General features: G+C 33.8%; 1 long non-coding RNA gene across 1 annotated transcript in view; it reads right to left on the bottom strand.

The window, feature by feature from the left end:
- The window catches only part of LOC136839639 (uncharacterized), a 251,738-nt gene that overhangs the window by 141,828 nt on the left and 90,586 nt on the right, over positions 1-19,324 (bottom strand). Inside the window, exon 3 of the long non-coding RNA XR_010853425.1 lies at positions 18,804-18,897. This is a non-coding gene — a long non-coding RNA (uncharacterized lncRNA). The remainder of the gene's footprint in view (positions 1-18,803; positions 18,898-19,324) is intronic.

Genomic DNA, 19,324 nt, shown 5'->3' with positions numbered 1-19,324 from the left:
ATATATATATATATATATATATATATATATATATATATATAAATTTCTGACTCACATCAGGATCGAACCGGGGTCTTTCAGTTGAAAGGCAAGGGCGCTGCCCACTAGGCCATACAAGTCATAAAAAGAAGTTGGAACGTGAGGGCATCTGCACCCAAGGAATTACCTGGGCAAGCTAACTGCATGCAAACCAGCGTGTTTTCCCCAACTTTCCGACTCAGCAATGACCCAATTGACAGCATTTCATTTGAATTATCCATTCTGAGTGAATAAGATAGAAATAATCATAAGGTTCCAATTTCTTTTAGGACTTGTATGGCCTAGTGGGCAGCGCCCTTGCCTTTCAGTTGAAAGACCTGGGTTCGATCCTGATGCGAGTCAGAAATTTATTTCTGTTCCACACGTGACTGTGTTGATTATTTCCATATATATATATATATATATATATATATATATATATATATATATATATATATATATATATATATTACTGTACAGAAATTACTCAAGTGGTCAAAAAAGTTGAGTATACCCTGTCATGTATCTTACCAACGCAACGACCGCTTTCTTTTCTTTGCTCCAAACACATTTCTTGATACTTTTAATGGTTTGCCCCGGGGACGGGATAAGTAGCTAAAAAAAACAGCTTACAAGGAGTTCGTTTCGAAATACTTTTCCCTCGGGGTTATTAGGGAAGAGCCCGGATTTCTTTTGTTCTACTCAAATGTTGCCCCGGGGCTTAATGATAAAAACATACTCTTCATCATTTTTTTTTTTTTACCTTGAATTGCTGTCTCAGAGGCAGTGTTAAAAACGTATTTGTTTGAATATTTTGTTTCCGAGTCTTTTTGCTTGGTGATATTTTCCATGGATGCAAGTGAAAGACGTTTAGCAAAATTAGGTAGAACACTAAAACCACAGCAGACATAGACTTATAAATATAAAACATATATATATATATATATATATATATATATATATATATATATATATATATATATATATATATATATATATATATATATCCAATGCAGCACGGAGGAACGCGTGCTTGGAAATATCACAAAATCCACGTAAGAAGGTGAGTGAAAACCGGGACTTTGAACAAGTACTTTCGAAGTTTATTCTACATTTTCAAGTTCACACTGAATACAAAAGAAGCTAACCGAGATTTTATATACAAAAACAAAAGGGAGCGGGGTTACAGTTTGTTAATCTGGGCAGCATGTTCTTTAAGCTAAAAAAGGCAGGGACAAAAAATAAAGCAAAAAAGATATATTACACCCTAACCTGCGTTAACAAAGAACTTAAGAATATCGTCTGTTTACCATTCAATCCTAAGTTCATTCCTGCAGTGCCCATTTTAAAAACTATTGGCACTAACTTAGTGTTTAAATATAATAATATTTTGAGAAATAAACCAGTTAAGAATAGCCTGCCCAATTCAAACAATATTTTGTACAGTATTCCTTGTAAAGAATATAATAAGATTTATATTGGGGGAAACAAACAAATAATGGCATTGTGGATCATTGGCTTAAGACAGACCATGCGATTAACTGGGATAAGTCATCGATAATCTACATGGTCAATGATCATCGGAGAAGGAATCTGCTGGAGACAGTGTTTATTGAAGCCACGCGCACCAGGATTGTTAATCTCCACCCTGGATTATCCCTTGATCCTTTGTCTTTGTCTTTTTTGTTTAATGAACATGTTGCCCAGATTAACAAACTGTAACCCAGCTCCACCCCCTCACCCCCCCTGTCAACTTCTTTTGTTCAAAGTCCCGGTTTTTGCTCACCTTCTTACGTGGATTTTGTGATACACACACACACATATATATATACATTTTATTATGTATGTGTATATATATATATATATATATATATATATATATATATATATATATATATATATATATACATAAGTGTTTCAGAAGCCAGGTCTAGAGAGAGCAGGGAATATAACAAAAGCTTGTCACCAAGTATACCACAAGGTAATTAGAGGAGTACAGTTCAAATTGCTATGAATAATTTCCGCCCTCCAATTCCCGCAATCTGCTCAGGGTAGATTGGGATTATTCTCAAATGGGAGACCGAGGTTGCGGCCGTCATGGATGTCACTGTTCCTTGGCTACTGTCATTTGCATTTAAATAACTGCTCAAGGTTTCTATTGCTTTGGTGTTCGTCGTAATATTTCTCTGAATGCATCTGAATATTACTTCTAACTCGGGCCATTATTATATGCTGGGTGGGGGCAATACGACGTGTACTGAAGAAAACAGGTTAATTGTAGACTAAATCACTTGGAACTGGCATTTTAGCTGGTAAATGAAGTTTGTAAAAACCAGACTTTTTTAAAAAGTGAACTTTTTAATGCATTAGCATTAATTACTGAAGAATACCTCTGATTTCAGTTGGGAAAAGCGAGTATATCTTCTTCTATTTTTACCGTCTCTTATAACCTCCCATTTCCTAAGAAGCACTGGAGTAGCAGAACATAAAAAATCTGGTTTATTTATATGGACATCACTATTTTGCGTTTGTAGTATTTCAGGTATTAATCAGACATATAAATCACACATACATACCCTCCCACACGCACGTATACACACACACATATGTATACAAAGACAGGTGTTCAGCACATATGCACAATACATATATATATATATACAGTATATATATATATATATATATATATATATATATATATATATATATATATATATATATATATATACATACATATATACTGTATATAGCGTTCAATGAATACTGAATGCCTCTGAAATCTAAAGTGCACATTTGAAAAGCAATATTTAGAGAATATGAATTAAAATTTATTCGGTACCGTCCTACGTGCATGGATCAAAATTTACCCTCAATTCATATGCCGTGTTTTTATTTATGCTTTCAAGCAATATTGCTCCTCCCGTCGGGAAGCCTGACGCAAGGCTGGCCTGAAATGCAACACCACTCCAGTTCATACGAGACCCCAACGAGTTTCAGAATCTATCATCCTTCATAACAATTTCAGTCCTTGGAGTGGAGCGAGAGTTGCCTTGCGAATGTCGTGAATTGAAAACATTTGCAAATGATAACTTCTGCAGAGGTCGAAACAAGACGACGTGAATGCTATTTTATTGTTAAAAATATTAGTGATAATAACAGAGTCAACAGGCACAAAAGAAGATAGAAAAATATAATTGCAGTGGTTTTACAAGTGTTCTAACAGCTCCCAATATTAAAAGGCTAGCACACTTTTCCATATTAATTTTTTCTTTATTGCCTCTATCTTTTGAAAAGGTTTGTTCTTCTCTCTCTCTCTCTCTCTCACAGAATTTGCATCGATGGACCTAATTGTTTTGACTTTATTATACACAGTTCATCAAACCAATAAAAGAAATTAATTAACAGAAGAATGATCCATAATCCAATGTACAAATATGAATAATCCGGATTGACAGATGATCCCAGACAGATATACGATCAAATAAAAAAAACTGCCATTTCTGCCTCTGGCTTCAAATATTGAAATCACAGAACACATCGGAAAATCATTCTGTTTTCCCCCGTCCTCATTTCTCCTTCTCTGTAGCAGTTTCCAGGAAGTTTTCCATGGGAGTTTTACATGTGAACGATTTAATCGATTTTCGGGCCGACGAGTTTTTGTTAATATATATTCACACACTTTTATTCTAGAATCCTGGGTTCGACCCCGATGCGAGTTAGAATTGATATCTATTACTCACGTCATTGCGAGTTCATATATATATATATATATATATATATATATATATATATATATATATATATATATATATATATATATATATATATATAAATATGTATGTATATATATTATATATATATATATATATATATATATATATATATATATATATATATATATATATATATATTATATATATATGTATGTATATATATTATATATATATATATATATATATATATATATATATATATATATATATATATATATATATATATACATTAATATATTTCATGTGTATCTGTGTAAGCACAAAAGAACAACACCTTTTATACCCACCATTTCTTCGTAATTAGAGAAAATTTAAAACAATGCAAAGTGATTTAAAATTGGAACATATTTAAGAAATCTTCTTGCAAATGCACTGAGGACCATATTGCTGGGTTGTTAAAATTACTAAACGTATTGACGGTCGCCCATATGACAATGCTTGAGGTAGCCACAAGGCTTTTTAATGATATAAATGAAAGTGTAAATAGGAAAATAGAGGAGCGGAAAAACCTGTGCTATTCTTTTCACAACTGACTTCATTAAATATACTGATAATACTGCCTATTTTGCCGCTTTAGATTACTTATACATCAGTTGTTACCGCAAGAAGACGTGCTGGTACATCATCAGCCTCATCTCTCTCTCTCTCTCTCTCTCTTTTAGAAGGTAGATGAACTCAGTTATACCCTACTGCATCAGCAAACTCTCTTTAGTACATCTCTCTCTCTCTCTCTCTCTCTCTCTCTCTCTTTTTAGAAGGTAGATAAACTCAGTTATATCCTACTGCATCAGCAAACTCTTTAGAGTACATCTCTCTCTCTCTCTCTCTCTCTCTCTCTCTTTTAGAAGGTAGATGAACTCAGTTATACCCTACTGCATCAGCAAACTCTTAGAGTACATCTCTCTCTCTCTCTCTCTCTCTCTCTCTCTCTCTCTCTCTCTCTCTGTTTTAGAAGGTAGATGAACTCAGTTATATCCTACTGCATCAGCAAACTCTTTAGAGTAGATTCGACTTATTACAATAGGCAATCAGCGCAGACCTTCAACTAAATTTAATCCGTTGAAATTAAAAAAAATGACAAGCGGCTCAATCAGCAAACAGTAATTCATTCAGCAATTACACAAGAATTGCTATTCGAGAGAAACTATGCTTTGTAACGGCTGAAAACCTCAAACAAATACAAAAAAAAATTAATAAATAAATGACCAAAAATAAAAAGATCATTAATGTTAATATCATGAGTAGAAGAGGGAAAGACTGATCGATAACTGTGCCACAAACATTCTCCATTTCCAAATGCGTAATAACCAACGATTATTTCGAATAAAATATACCTCAATGATCGCTTTTTTAAGTTTTTAAATACGTACAATGGTATGACGTAACACTGATCCGCAATATACCTTGAAATTTATTCCACCATGAATTTGTTTTTCCTTTGAATCTCCTTCCCCTGAGTTCCTACAGAAGAAATCGTTATTTATGCCAAATTCTAGTTGCTCGAGGCTAATTGTTACTCTAAGAAAATACTTCTTTTACCTTTTAGAACAATGGAAACCGTTTCAGCTAATGAAAAAAGTATAAAGGACTGATTTTATGAATTTGTTAACATCTGTGGCCAGTACCTATGGCTTGCCTAGATTTTTTTCAGGTAGGACTATCCTGCAGAAATGAAATGTTGATATGTCGCAAAATCAGGGAGTCTGTATTAACACATGATTAACAGTCGAGATAAAATACATGTATATATATATATATATATATATATATATATATATATATATATATATATATATATATATATATATCTGCTTATATATATACGTATATATATCTATATAATGTACACATGAATTTTTGGCATATACACCTTCACATTTTTTATATTCACAAAGCTCAAGCTACAAATGTGATTTAATATCAAGTTCACTCAACTTTGAAAACAGAAAACACCGGAGAGTAATTTATCAGTGATGAGCGAGGACTCGAACCATCGAACATTTGGGGAACGACGACTCTTCAGTAGCGCTACCATCCTCCTACCTAGATAAGTAGTTTCCGACTCAGTCGTACATATGCCTTTCGAATTCACCTTTTTTTTTTATCTACTCAGAGTCGATACCAACTCACTTCCCCCATGATAGCCGATTGGTACGTTTGAATCACGTGGCTATTCGTGGACTTTTGTCACATTCCACTCCGCTGCTTATTACTGAACATTTAATGCATTTAAGCACGCACTTGGGACCTAGAAATGCTTACAGTAATTGGCGAACATTCCAACACTGTGCAAACTTGCTCTCTCAGAGGACTTTGTAAGAACCTTGAATCCGTCGACGTAAGCAACTAAATTCCCTTTAATAAAGGTTCGGGAGAGACGGTCGGGGAGAAAAGGGGGTAAGAAGAAAAACGAAAACTCTTAGAAACTATGCAAACGTCCTCACCCTGCACTGCTCATGAGCACTGTGTATGCGTCGATATTGCCACCCATATTTCCATTAATAGTGTTTGCGCAAACATCATCGAAGAGGAAAAAAAAAAAAAAAATCCAAACAAGTTCGAGAAAATTGCGTCCACAGCCAAGCGAGGAAACATGCATAATAAAGCAGGCGAGCGCTTGCAACACTGCGGGAAGGAAATCATTTGGGAGAGAACTCCGTCTATAAATTCCCAAGAGAAAAAGACCAAAATTCGAAGCAGGTCCTCTGCCTCAAGTAGTCAGTTTATATTCTGCTAAGTCTTTCTTTTCTCTTATCATTCCTCCTTTCTTCACCTATGGATAATAATAATAATAATAATAATAATAATAATAATAATAATAATAATAATAATAATAATAATAATAATAATAATACTGGAGAAACAAAGCCAGTTATGTATGGGTACAAATGTATCTAAAAATAAATCCACACAGAGAGTTTTCGGGAATCTGTTCACTTATCGAACAGATTCCCGAAAACTCTCTGTATAGATTTATTTTTAAACATATTTGTACCCATACATAGCTGTCGATTTGTTTCTCCATTTCAAGCCTCAAATGCTACTATGAGTATTTTTAATAATAATAATAATAATAATAATAATAATAATAATAATAATAATAATAATATGCGAAGCAATGAAGAGTCGAATTCCCATTCGTTTTGTTCTCTAAACATTTTAAAAGAGTCCTAGAGAGATTTAGATAACCTGCTATCATTTTTGATAAGGGCAGGTGGGTACCTATTGAACACTTTTAATTATACCTCGCAATAGATTTTGATTTTTAATAATGAGGGTAAGTAAAAAATGCGCTGAAGTTGCTTCACCGCATTCGAGTTTTCTGTACAGTGTATAATCAACGCCACCGAAAATAGATCTATCTTTCGGTGGTCTCGGTATAATGCTCTATGAACCGCGGCCCATGGATCTTTAACCACGGCCCGGTGGTGGCATGTCCTGTATCGTTGCCAGACGCACGATTATGGCTAACTTTAGCCTTAAATAAAATAAAAACTACTTACGCTAGAGGGCTGCAATTTGGTATGTTTGATGATTGGAGGCTAGATGACCAACATACCAATTTGCAGCCCGCTAGCCTCAGTGGTTTTTAAGATCTGAGGGCGGACGGACAGACAAAGACGGCACAATAGTTTTCTTTACAGAAAACCAAAAAGTCAGCGCTGAGGAAGTCCTTTCATATTCTGAGCGGTAAGACTTTTTTTTTTTTGAAGATGAACTAACGATAACTTGAAAACTTTTAACCAATTTATTGTTGGGACAACTTCCTGGATGTTTCCAAGTTATACGTTCTAAAAATATAAATAAATATTTTTCGAAGGAATTAACTTATCAAGATTTCGCTTTCCAAGTTATACGTTCTTAAAATATAAATAAAAATATTTTTCGATGGAATTAACTTATCACGATTTCGCTTTCATTTTATTTATTTTTCTTTTATTGCTCAGGGTGTTGCAACGTAATGAAAAAATACCAATTATTGCTTTCCAACATTCACGAATTGCTTTCCTTTTGCCTGGTATAGAAAAGTGCTTTAAACTTTAATGTATAACCAATCAATATTCATTCTTAAACTGAAACAATAAAAAATAATCATGCAATGTTAATAATGAAAGGTATTCCATGAAAATATTATATTGTACAAAATGTATTATGCAAAAAGGCAAACTACAAAGAAACAAGGAAAATTTTGAAATAATATTAAGTTTGGACAAAGAATAATTTAACTTTTAACTATAGATTTTCCAGCATTATAAAATCCTGCCCATCGGTAATTGTGGCGTACATAGACATGCATGCTTGTCTCAATTTTTTGTCAGTCAAATTGTAATGAGACATTATTATAGATACTTTTGTTTCACTATATATCCTGACATACGTATATTTATATATATATATATATATATATATATATATATATATATATATATATATATATATATATATATATATATATATATATATATATATATATATATATATTTCAAGCAAGGCATATGTGGTGTATTAGTTTTGGAATAAACCCCTCTTTCTGTCTATGTCGGCCCTCTGTCCGTTTAGATGTGGACAGGCCCACGTGTGTATGTTTCTGTTATTCCCCACCTACACCCTCCCCCCCTGTCTCAAACTTCTCAAGCAGACACACTGCAAACATCCCTTGAAGCGTTGCAGACGCCTGCAAAGATTGGTATTTCTCATTTCAGCTCAAGGCGTCAGTCTCAGAAACAAGAAGACACGCCAACAGATTCTAGCTCTCTCTCCCTCTCTCTCTCTCTCTCTCTCTCTCTCTCTCTCTCTCTCTCTCTCTCTCCTTTTCCTTTCGACCGACTGCAGGTGCTGCTCTTTGCTCTTTGTACGTCATTGATTTTAGGGGCCAATACCGTTTGGAAATCTCTGAAAGCTTTGCCGGGCAAACATTCTTTGGGAAGCAAAAAGGGAGAATGAAAAATTCTCTTGGATATGAAAGGACAAAAAATGTTCGGGCAAAACATTCGCAGACGAATTTCTTAACGTGAAAGAACTGGCTCAGCTATAAGTAAAGAGAGAAAAGAATTCAAACAGCAATATTTTTCTCTACTATATATATATATATATATATATATATATATATATATATATATATATATATATATATATATATATAAATAGTACATACACATACCCATATATATATATATATATATATATATATATATATATATATATATATATATATATATATATATATATATATTATTCACGAACGTTAAACTACAAATGCTGTTTAATATCAAATTTACTGAACCTCGAAATAAACACTGAAGATGAGTGAAATCGATATTAAACGTTGTATGTGACAAAAGGTCACACACACACACACACACACACACACACACACACACACACACACACACACACACACACACACATATATATATATATATATATATATATATATATATATACATAATGTCTGTGTGTAGACAGATAGATAAACAGAAATATAGACAGATAAATATTAAATGAGTATTTTCTTAATTCATCTCTTCCATTCAGAGGTTGGCTTTCTGTGACAAAGTGAGAACAACAAATAATTTAAGCAAGAAAATGCAATAGCAATATTAAGTAAGCATTAGAGAAGTCAATAAAAAGATGCAACTTTTGTTTTAAATACGACGTATCAAAAGCAGCCTTAAACTCCTTCCTGATCTGCACAGAACTTGATCTATTTTAGCTCTTCTAGAACCTTCCATTCTTCCCACACGACCGAACCACCACATTGACTTCCAGTCTCCAGAAGCAAAGACAAAGCCCTGTTTTTATTGTTTAGAAATCAGTATTCTGGGTGGATCCCTAAGAAATAAAAATAAGAAAGCAACGTTTTGATAAGCGTCCTTGAGAAAAAAGAAAGACTCCAGACTTCGTTGGTTGGTCACGCTTCCAAAAGAAAGGAAAACGAGGCAATCAAGGCGGTCTGGAATGAACTATTGCTGGAAGGGGAACCCTCAGATGAGGGTCATGAGGAGAGGAGGTGTGAGGTATGGTGCAAGAGATGTGAGGCACCTCTGTGAGGCACCTCGGACAAGAAGGGGAAGAGGCAATGGAAGGAACCTTACAAGTTTGCCCTCTGAGAAAAAGTGTTAAAAGAAGAGATTTCTATTCAGAGCAAAAAAATGTATATTTTTGAGGTTTCACTTTCTTTTCATCTGATGAGTCATCAAGAGACATCTAGGAAATAAGGAGGAAAGGTCAAACCGTATTCAATATATCTAGATTTTGTTGTTTACTACTTAAGTACCATCAACCTGAGTTTTTCTCAAATTTGGATTATTATTATAATTATTATAATTACTATAGGAGACAAAAAGCCATATAAAGTAGATTTTTTTTAGATATATCATTATAAAAATAACGCAGAATTTTGATAAACTTGCAAAATCCACGCAAGAAGTGTATTTTTGTCTCATGCGCATGCCAAAAGCTGATTGTTCAATGCACGAACAATTATATGGAATGAACAAACAATTATATGGAACAAGCCTTCTGGATAAATATTTGTGGAGTAAGCCTCCATACTTATTGGCAGAATTTCGAGACGAATTAAAAAACATCTTAAACAAAAACGTAGATCCCCATTCGAGATAAAAAAAAAAGACCTGAATTCTCTTAATAAGAAGAAATAAATCAGTATGAAGGTCTCAAGTAAACTGCTCACATCTTTCTGTACAATGACTTAAAATACAAAAAGTAAAAGTATTGACTGATATTGTGATTTCAGCTGGATAGAGGAAAAACACTGTACAACAAGCAAGCAAAATGAGTATTAATATATTAGTGTTTGAAGGCAAATAGAGATGAGTTTACTGTGTTTATTCACTGAGAGAGAGAGAGAGAGAGAGAGAGAGAGAGAGAGAGAGAGAGAGAGAGAGAGAGAGAGAGAGAGAGGTTCGCGGAGCATAATATCGTTAACGAATAACGAGCTACAAATATACATATACAAGATATTGAAATGAGGGCGCTGATTGGTCATTCAAGAGAGAGAGAGAGAGAGAGAGAGAGAGAGAGAGGGGGAGCTTCAAAATACATGGAGATTTACCGTATGTTTCGATAAGCTAACTATTAGTCATCTGAAAACGCCTGAGAAGGATAATAATTAAAAACGAATGAAGAAGTACTGAACAAGAATGATTTTGAAAAAGCAACATTAAGAAACTAAAAAATATTAACAAGGACTGAGGACTGAGAATTGTGAAAATCTCATATCATATTACTCTTATAACTGATAAATTTGTATAAAATAAATAACACGCGGATAGCGAGAAAAATTTTTGGGGACAGCTGCTCTCATATCTGAGATTTATCCAGTCGAAGACAAAGTTCAACGAATTAAGACAACAGGACTTAGCCGGTTCGTGTGTCAACAATCGAAACAATAACAGTTTCCAACTGTACCATGTTGAGAGAGAGAGAGAGAGAGAGAGAGAGAGAGAGAGAGAGAGAGAATCTGTGATACATTAATAATATTTTCTTTCCAGTTTTACATTTTTTTTAGAGTATATAGTCTCTTCTCCTTCGTCGTCGGTGACGGATTTAACGGTCCAAGACCTACTGCCAGCGGGCTGGAAGAAGTTTCTCCACTTATTCTTATATATATCTCACCCTGGTTCTCTCTCTCTCTCTCTCTCTCTCTCTCTCTCGCTCTCCATCCCATCTTAGCCATGCTGTCCTTGTCCAACTTTTAGTTTCCTTGTTCCAGTAAATCCTGGTTCTCTCTCTCTCTCTCTCTCTCTCTCTCTCTCTCTCTCTCTCTCTCTCTCTCTCCATCCCATCTTAGCCATGCTGTCCTTGTCCAACTTTTAGTTTCCTTGTTCCTGTTTACAGTTTATCTTGTCAGTCTGTTCGTTTATTTCTCTATCAATTCCTCAGCAAAAGATTAAAACCACTTTGTGTCAGTGTTAATATTTCCGAGAACAATAACCCGCTATCAAACAAAAGCAATAAACTTGAACCATTTGGTTTGAGGAGCCGAATTTCACACTGCAACGTTAACAATAATAATAGTCATAAAGTTTTCGTTCTATTTCATGCCTGGCAAACCTAGTGCTTGAATGAAAGCATCGGTTACATGTTATACACACACACACACACACACAACGATTTAGACCGGTGTCACATAACGTTTATAACTTAAAATCCTAGGGAAAGCACGCCATTCTCATATAATTCCAATTTTGAAAAACTATATATTGAATGCATTTTTCCGTTACGAAGTAACGAGAATTAGTTTTTAGCACGAAAACTATACAAAATGAGTCTGGTCCTTCGAGTGAGTAACACTGTAAGGGAACCGGCAAGACAGAGAGAGAGAGAGAGAGAGAGAGAGAGAGAGAGAGAGAGAGAGAGAGAGGAACTTGTGTTATTTCAACAGACATATAAAAACGGTACCCACAGATGCATCGATTACCAGCTTAGTGTGACTGTTCCTTAAGTATGTAAAGTCTCTTGCACATTACATGTGTATTGTAGATGTACCGTTACATAATGATTGGTGACGTATATACCAATACCATTTGTAGTTTAATGCGATCGTGCTCTACGTTTGGTGTCATTTGTTTCTGCTTAGGTTACATTTACTACAACATTTAAGAAATAGTGAACAGATTTCATTCGAAAATGATGTTACCTTGAACTTCATTGGATCTTTTGTGATACGTATATTTAACCGTTTTATCCTCTTCTCTAAAGTGCCAGTGACTTGAAATCCTTTAGTACGTTCCATATTTCAACATTATTCTACGGAAACGCCTCTAACTACAAACTGCATGCACTTAGTGAGAATAAATGAGTGGTCACACGAACATTATATAATGAACCAGACCCATGCCTTAGTTATGTGCGTGGGGGGCGTGGCTTCTAAAACAAGTTGGCCTACTACACACACACACACACACACACACACAAAACATACAAACAAGCACACACACACATACACACAGAACAGAATCTTCACTTCCACCAACATCTGCGACCAACCAACAAAACGTTATTTATGCATTTGCTATCACCCGTCCGGCTAGCGTTCAGCAAACAAAGCGTGCACTTAACGCATACGCACGCTAACAATATCGAACATGAACACCACCGCTATATAACGCCCCGCCTCCCAAAACTATTTACAAGCGCGATGCATGCGTGGACATAACCTCCTAAATTTCCGCTAATGGTGTTTGAGCGGCAAGAGAGAAAGAAGCTAACGGCTCGTTACAACTGCGTCCACGTCCGGGCGAGCAAACATGCATAATCGCGCACGCGTGCGCCCTCAAAAGTTTTCGGGCTGGAAGCCGCCCGGGAAAGAACTAGGCCTATAAATTCTGGGAGGGGAAAGGCCTGCAAAAGTTTGGAGTTAGGCCTTCAACGCTTGTGCTACAGATTTTAAAGTTCTTTTAGACCATTTTTGTTCAAATATAACCCATCGTCAGATACTTTCTGTACTATTTTTGTGAAAGTTGCATGTTTAATTTTACAAATTAAGGAACGATAACCATATAAGCCTAATTATAACATTGCCTTTTATAGTATGTTGGTGTTTTATCATGTGTAACAACAATAACAACAATTCATATACTGTATATATATATATGTATGTATATACTGTATATATTATATATATTGATTCATTGATTATAGCTACTAGAACTAGTGTCACAACACCTAGGTTATTGACGCCATAATAAATTAAAAAAGGAGATATATGTATATGCATACATATATATCACACACACACACACACACACATATATATATATATATATATATATATATATATATATATATATATATATATATATATTACATATATATATATTTACACATATATATACTATATATATATAAATATATATATACATATATATATATATAATATATATATATATATATATATATATATATATATATATATATTACTTGATAGCTTTCAAAATTAAATCCCTACTAATTTATGAAGACCCTTTATATATATATATATATATATATATATATATATATATATATATATTATATAGCTTTCAAAATCAAATCCCTACTAATTTATGAAGACCCTTTATATATATATATATATATATATATATATATGTATATATATATATATATATATATATATATATATATATATATATATATATATATATTATATATAATATAATATAAAGGGTCTTCATAAATTAGTAGGGATTTAATTTTGAAAGCTATCAATAAATGTAAAACTCCTCTACACTGACTGAAAGTTTTTTTTTGTTAATCAAAAAGACTTTCTGATGCCGGGCACTTCCATAAAGGACGGATATATTTCCCCTATTCGTTTTTCACTCAGTGGTTATTCGTGTTCACTACGACACACAATCTTTATGGCTGGTAGAAGATTCCCAAATGATTGCCCTTTTGATACGGCGTGGGACTAACACTCAAAAAGGAAAGCAAAGTATTCATAGCAGTTTATTTTCAAACTTGTGCCCTTGCACCGTCAACAGACGATAATACTGATGTAATTATGCGACACCAGCGTACTTGTAATTTACCTGAGTTTATGTTGTCCTGCATTTTCATGCTCAAGAATTTTTTCTTTTAACTAGGAGTTTGTTACCGCAGACTTTCAAACTTACACAGAGGAAAAACTGTTTGGATACACAAAGCGTTTCAGATATTTTGAATTCAGTGAAGCCGCCAAAATTAATTATAACTTTTCGTTTCCAATTTTTACTTTATTTACCGACGGACACTTATCCTAGACTCGATGTTGATAGAAACCATGAAAATAACAGACTCACGAATTCTTTAATCTGTCAGAAAAATATTTCGAAATACGCAGAGTTAAATGAAGTGTTTGACAGAACTGGGAATGCCAGTATGCTAATTTCCTTGTACCCTTTGCAGAATGACAATCCGTAAAATAAAGATCACAAATGGGAAAGGTTTCGTCAGATCCCTCACTCATTTTGTCGTGTCATCGTTAATTCCGATCCCATCAAGTGAATCCTTTGTACAGCCTCATTTAACCAGTACTTATTATCCCCTCGATAATGTACGGCATTAACAGTGTTAATTAATTCAGTCTACAACTGGATTACCTTTCCGGAAGTGGACATTCATTATTTCGCTAATTCCTTTTAATCAGACATGAAATGAATGATTCTGTGTTCTTAAATTTATATGTATGTATATATATATATATATATATATATATATATATATATATATATATATATATATATATATATATGTATTTACACACGCGCACACACATGAAAGAACTGGGTTCGATCCTGATGTGAGCCAGAAATTTAATTTTGTTCCACGCGTGATTGTGTGTTGATTATTTCTAACACACACACACACACACACACACACACACACACACACACACACACATATATATATATATATATATATATATATATATATATATATATATATATATATATATATATGTTTGTGTGTGTGTGTGTATGTGTGTGTGTGATCGCAGGAACAGAAAGGAAAAAAGGCATGCTACTGTTACACCACGTTCGTCTTTTAAAAAATACATAAATAAGACTAAATATCAACTACCTAAAAACTAGAATTTACAAAAGTAGGTAATATGGTAAACAGACCGCTGTTATGAAGACTAATTTATGAATAACTTCTATGTTGTCTTACGAGGGGAAAAGGTCTTTTAACTTTCGCTTCTTTAAATGTTTCACCTTTCATGATGTCATCTTTATAAAATCCTGGACTGGCGTTATAACGTGCTTTTTCCCATTTTTATATGGGGTAAGCACGATGCCTTCTTTTCGAAGGACTTTGATTTGCCGTTGGGGTAGGCCGTAGCCTTGATCGGCTGCCCTGCCTGACATCGCTTAGACCCCGGTAACGATGTGTACATGTATCGTACCAATCCCCAGCTCCCTTTCTCCCAGCAGTGAGGAGAACTGGGCGGTTAGGTCGAGAGTTCGATATGTGTGAGGTGTCTGTTATGTTTTTAGGTGTTGGATTGGCTTTGTTTATGTGTGTATTAGCCTGTAACACCCATTTGGTTTCAGCAAACCTATCCATTGATTACATACGTAATCCCGGGGTGTCTACACGGATAGCAAAGTGTCCGCCTTCTCTGACCAGTCGGCTGCGGATTTGAACCCGTGCCATGGACCTCTACGAAGACCTAAGGTGCTGCTCTACCGACTGAGCCATCGAGGCTCCTTATATGATATATATATATATATATATATATATATATATATATATATATATATATATATATATATATATATATATATATATATATATATATATATATATATATATGCATATATATACACAATATATACATATATATATATATATATATATATATATATATATACATATAAATGTTTGATTTTAAATCACAAAAAGGTAAATGCTTGATGATTAAACGAACAAAGTTTCAGCCAAAAAGGAAAGTGGGACAATTGAGATGCTAAGTACTTTCGTCTTATCACCATATAGCCTATAAAAAAAAAAAAAAAAAATATATATATATATATATATATATATATATATATATATATATATATATATATATATATATATATATATATATATATATATAAATATAATACTAATCGTGTCTTCCTTACAGTCCTTACAGTGTTTACGAAATACTGTTGGTGGAAAAACAAAAATAAATTCAACATTTTTAAAAACTTAGTACAAAATCTCTTTGAGACTCCTTCAAACACTTTCCATAGTACTTAATATAAAGAAAAAACAAGCATAGTCAGTTAAACTGGTGTGAATAACGTTGCTATTTCTTGAGATAAGCTACACTGACATTACAAATATGGAACTGAATTTAATGGTTGGAAAATTTCTCTGTTTCAAATACTGAGAAACTCCAGCTCTGATTATCCTAGACAACGCAGCAGTTATTCTTTACAATAAGAATTCGAAACTTTTATCTAAAGGAGTTATTAGTGTGTTTGTGTATTCAGATTTCCGATAGATATTTCTTCTCATCACTGAACCAATGAAGGTAATGAAGGTATCCCATATTCATACAAAAATATAAATTCATCATTGGATTCGTGAATATAATTTAACAAAACAATTTTGAAATAGTTCACGACGATTAATGCTCGGGATATATGCGATAAGCTTTATTGATCAGTATTGTAGGCACCAGAGCCTATTCACTTTGTCCCCTTAATACACTCACCAGCCGTCTTTGTAAAAACATAAAGCTGGCCCTATCTATGGCAGTAACCAAAATCGAAATCTACTACAACGAATTTCAAGTAAAAGCAACAGCAAAAACAAGAATGAGAGGAAGAGGAAGAAGGAAAAAAAAAACACGGGTAACAATGGGTGTCGTGAAACAAATGAAGGCCGTCCAATTTCCAACGTCGGTTCAGGGAAACCTCAAATACTTCGTTAGGCCATTTCAGAAACTTTAAGATCCGAAACGAGACGTAATTGCTTCTCCGGTTATTTGAGAAACTTCAAAAGCCTCGCCTGCTAAGCTGGTTAGGACTCTTCTCTTCCACCCCCCCCTCACTTATACCAATATATTTTTTTAATTTTTTTATATCTTGTCAAAATTAGACTTTATGCATTTCTTTAACTATAAATCTTGCTTGGCTGGAGACAGTGACTGAGGACAAAGAGTATGATTAACTTGTTTTAACTGACTTGAAAGTCCAGAGTTTGTTTTTTAAAGGTAATTCTCATTTATATTTGAGCCTAAAACTGAATAAAGAGATAGATGAAGAAAACAGAAGTTACTGAACGCCTATAATATTAGGACTTTGGTGCTTGTTACAATGCTAATCACATCCAGAAATCATATACTAGTAAAAATAGTAACAAACATTAATTTTTCTTTCTATTCACTTTGTATCAATTCGGATATCGGGACAGATGGTATTTCTACTGAATTATTCAACTAATACGGAAAAAAGCTGACCTGATTTGATCAGATCTTATCACTAAGTTATTAAAAAAATTATTCCTAGCCTTCAACTTTCATAAATTAGAATTAACAAAGCGACTGACTTTGATATCACATCAATTTAGCGGTGGAAGTGAAACCTTCGATTCCTCAATCCGTTCTCACTAGCATTCACAGGAATAACAGGAAAAGAATTCCATTCCTGGGTCTAAAATTCCGGCTGGGAAGAAAACTTTGTGTGTACTTATATTCAACTATCAAATGCCTACCAGGTGGCCGGGTGCATGATATTCACACATACGAACATGCACGCGCGCGCACACACACTCACACATATATATATATATATGTGTGTGTGTGTGTCTGTGTGCAAATTTCTGAGGTTTTAACTATTGTATGCCTTTCTAATGAGTTCCGAATGACCGCAGACATGGGTGTATAAAAGACAAGGAAGCATAAAGTATATACGTTTAACGAAGCCTTTTCCACGAAACGTTATTCTAACTATCAGCTGCTTTATCGGCTAATAATGCTCCGTTATTTCCCGGTTGCTCGATTTCAGAGAAAAACACATTTCGAAGCAAAGAGGAAAATGGGAAATGGAAATACCCCCTCGCATTACGCGTCCGAAATCCACAGCCGGTTATGCATGACGCATTTTCGCAGAACCATTGTATTTTTGATTCAACTTTTATACTCGCCTGTATCGCTAAGCATGGAAAACATTGGAGGAGTCGATACAAAAATAAATAACGCGTGGACTTTTGGTTCCACTTGAACTGTTGGTTTTGGGTTGGAGCTGAATGTTTAATTGTTGAGAATGAATTTTTCATTAGCAGTGTTTCATTCCTTTGTTTGCTTTTCTGATTAGGAACCAGAATTCATATTTATGTGTCATTATTTATTTTTCTTAATTGCCAACACATTTCTGGACATAGCAAATACTGATATTTTCTCCACAAAAGGGGAACAAGAATAGAACGAACAGGAGTAGGTACGCATAATTATAGAAGCTATTATGAAATAATATAAACATAACAGAAACGAGTGTTTATCAGCTACCCTACCTTACGTCTGAGTTGATATCAATCCTCAATAACTTGATATTTTCCCTTTCCTAGTCGTCCAGACCATCGACGCCATTGTCACCTCTCGTCAGCTCTGAAAAAATTATGCATTAGCTTTAATAATAATAATAATAATAATAATAATAATAATAATAATAATAATAATAATAATAATAATAATAGTAATAATATAATAACAATAATAATAAAATCATCTTCACTAAGCGACAACTGCAAATTTTATTCAGCTTTGATAGGTGGCGATGCGGAATCGATATATGTTAGTCAAAGCCATGTTCGGAAATAATTAGAATGATAGAAAATAATAGTGATCACATACACTTAAAAAGAAACTGTCTGCAAACCCTAGTAAAAACCTATTTTTTTTTCAAAGAAGGACGTAGAAATTGTAACCGAGTATATACACATGAGACGTCTAATCTATTTGACCAGACTGAATCTGATTCTAAGATTCCCAGAATCACGTTATTGAGCTAAGACGACTGAAACAGATCCTGGAA

The sequence above is a fragment of the Macrobrachium rosenbergii genome, chromosome 6, assembly GCF_040412425.1.
Source record: "Macrobrachium rosenbergii isolate ZJJX-2024 chromosome 6, ASM4041242v1, whole genome shotgun sequence".
In the NCBI taxonomy this organism is placed as follows: Eukaryota; Metazoa; Arthropoda; class Malacostraca; order Decapoda; family Palaemonidae; genus Macrobrachium; species Macrobrachium rosenbergii.
Note: the sequence above shows the minus strand (reverse complement) of the source record. Positions and strands in the feature narration are given on the sequence as shown.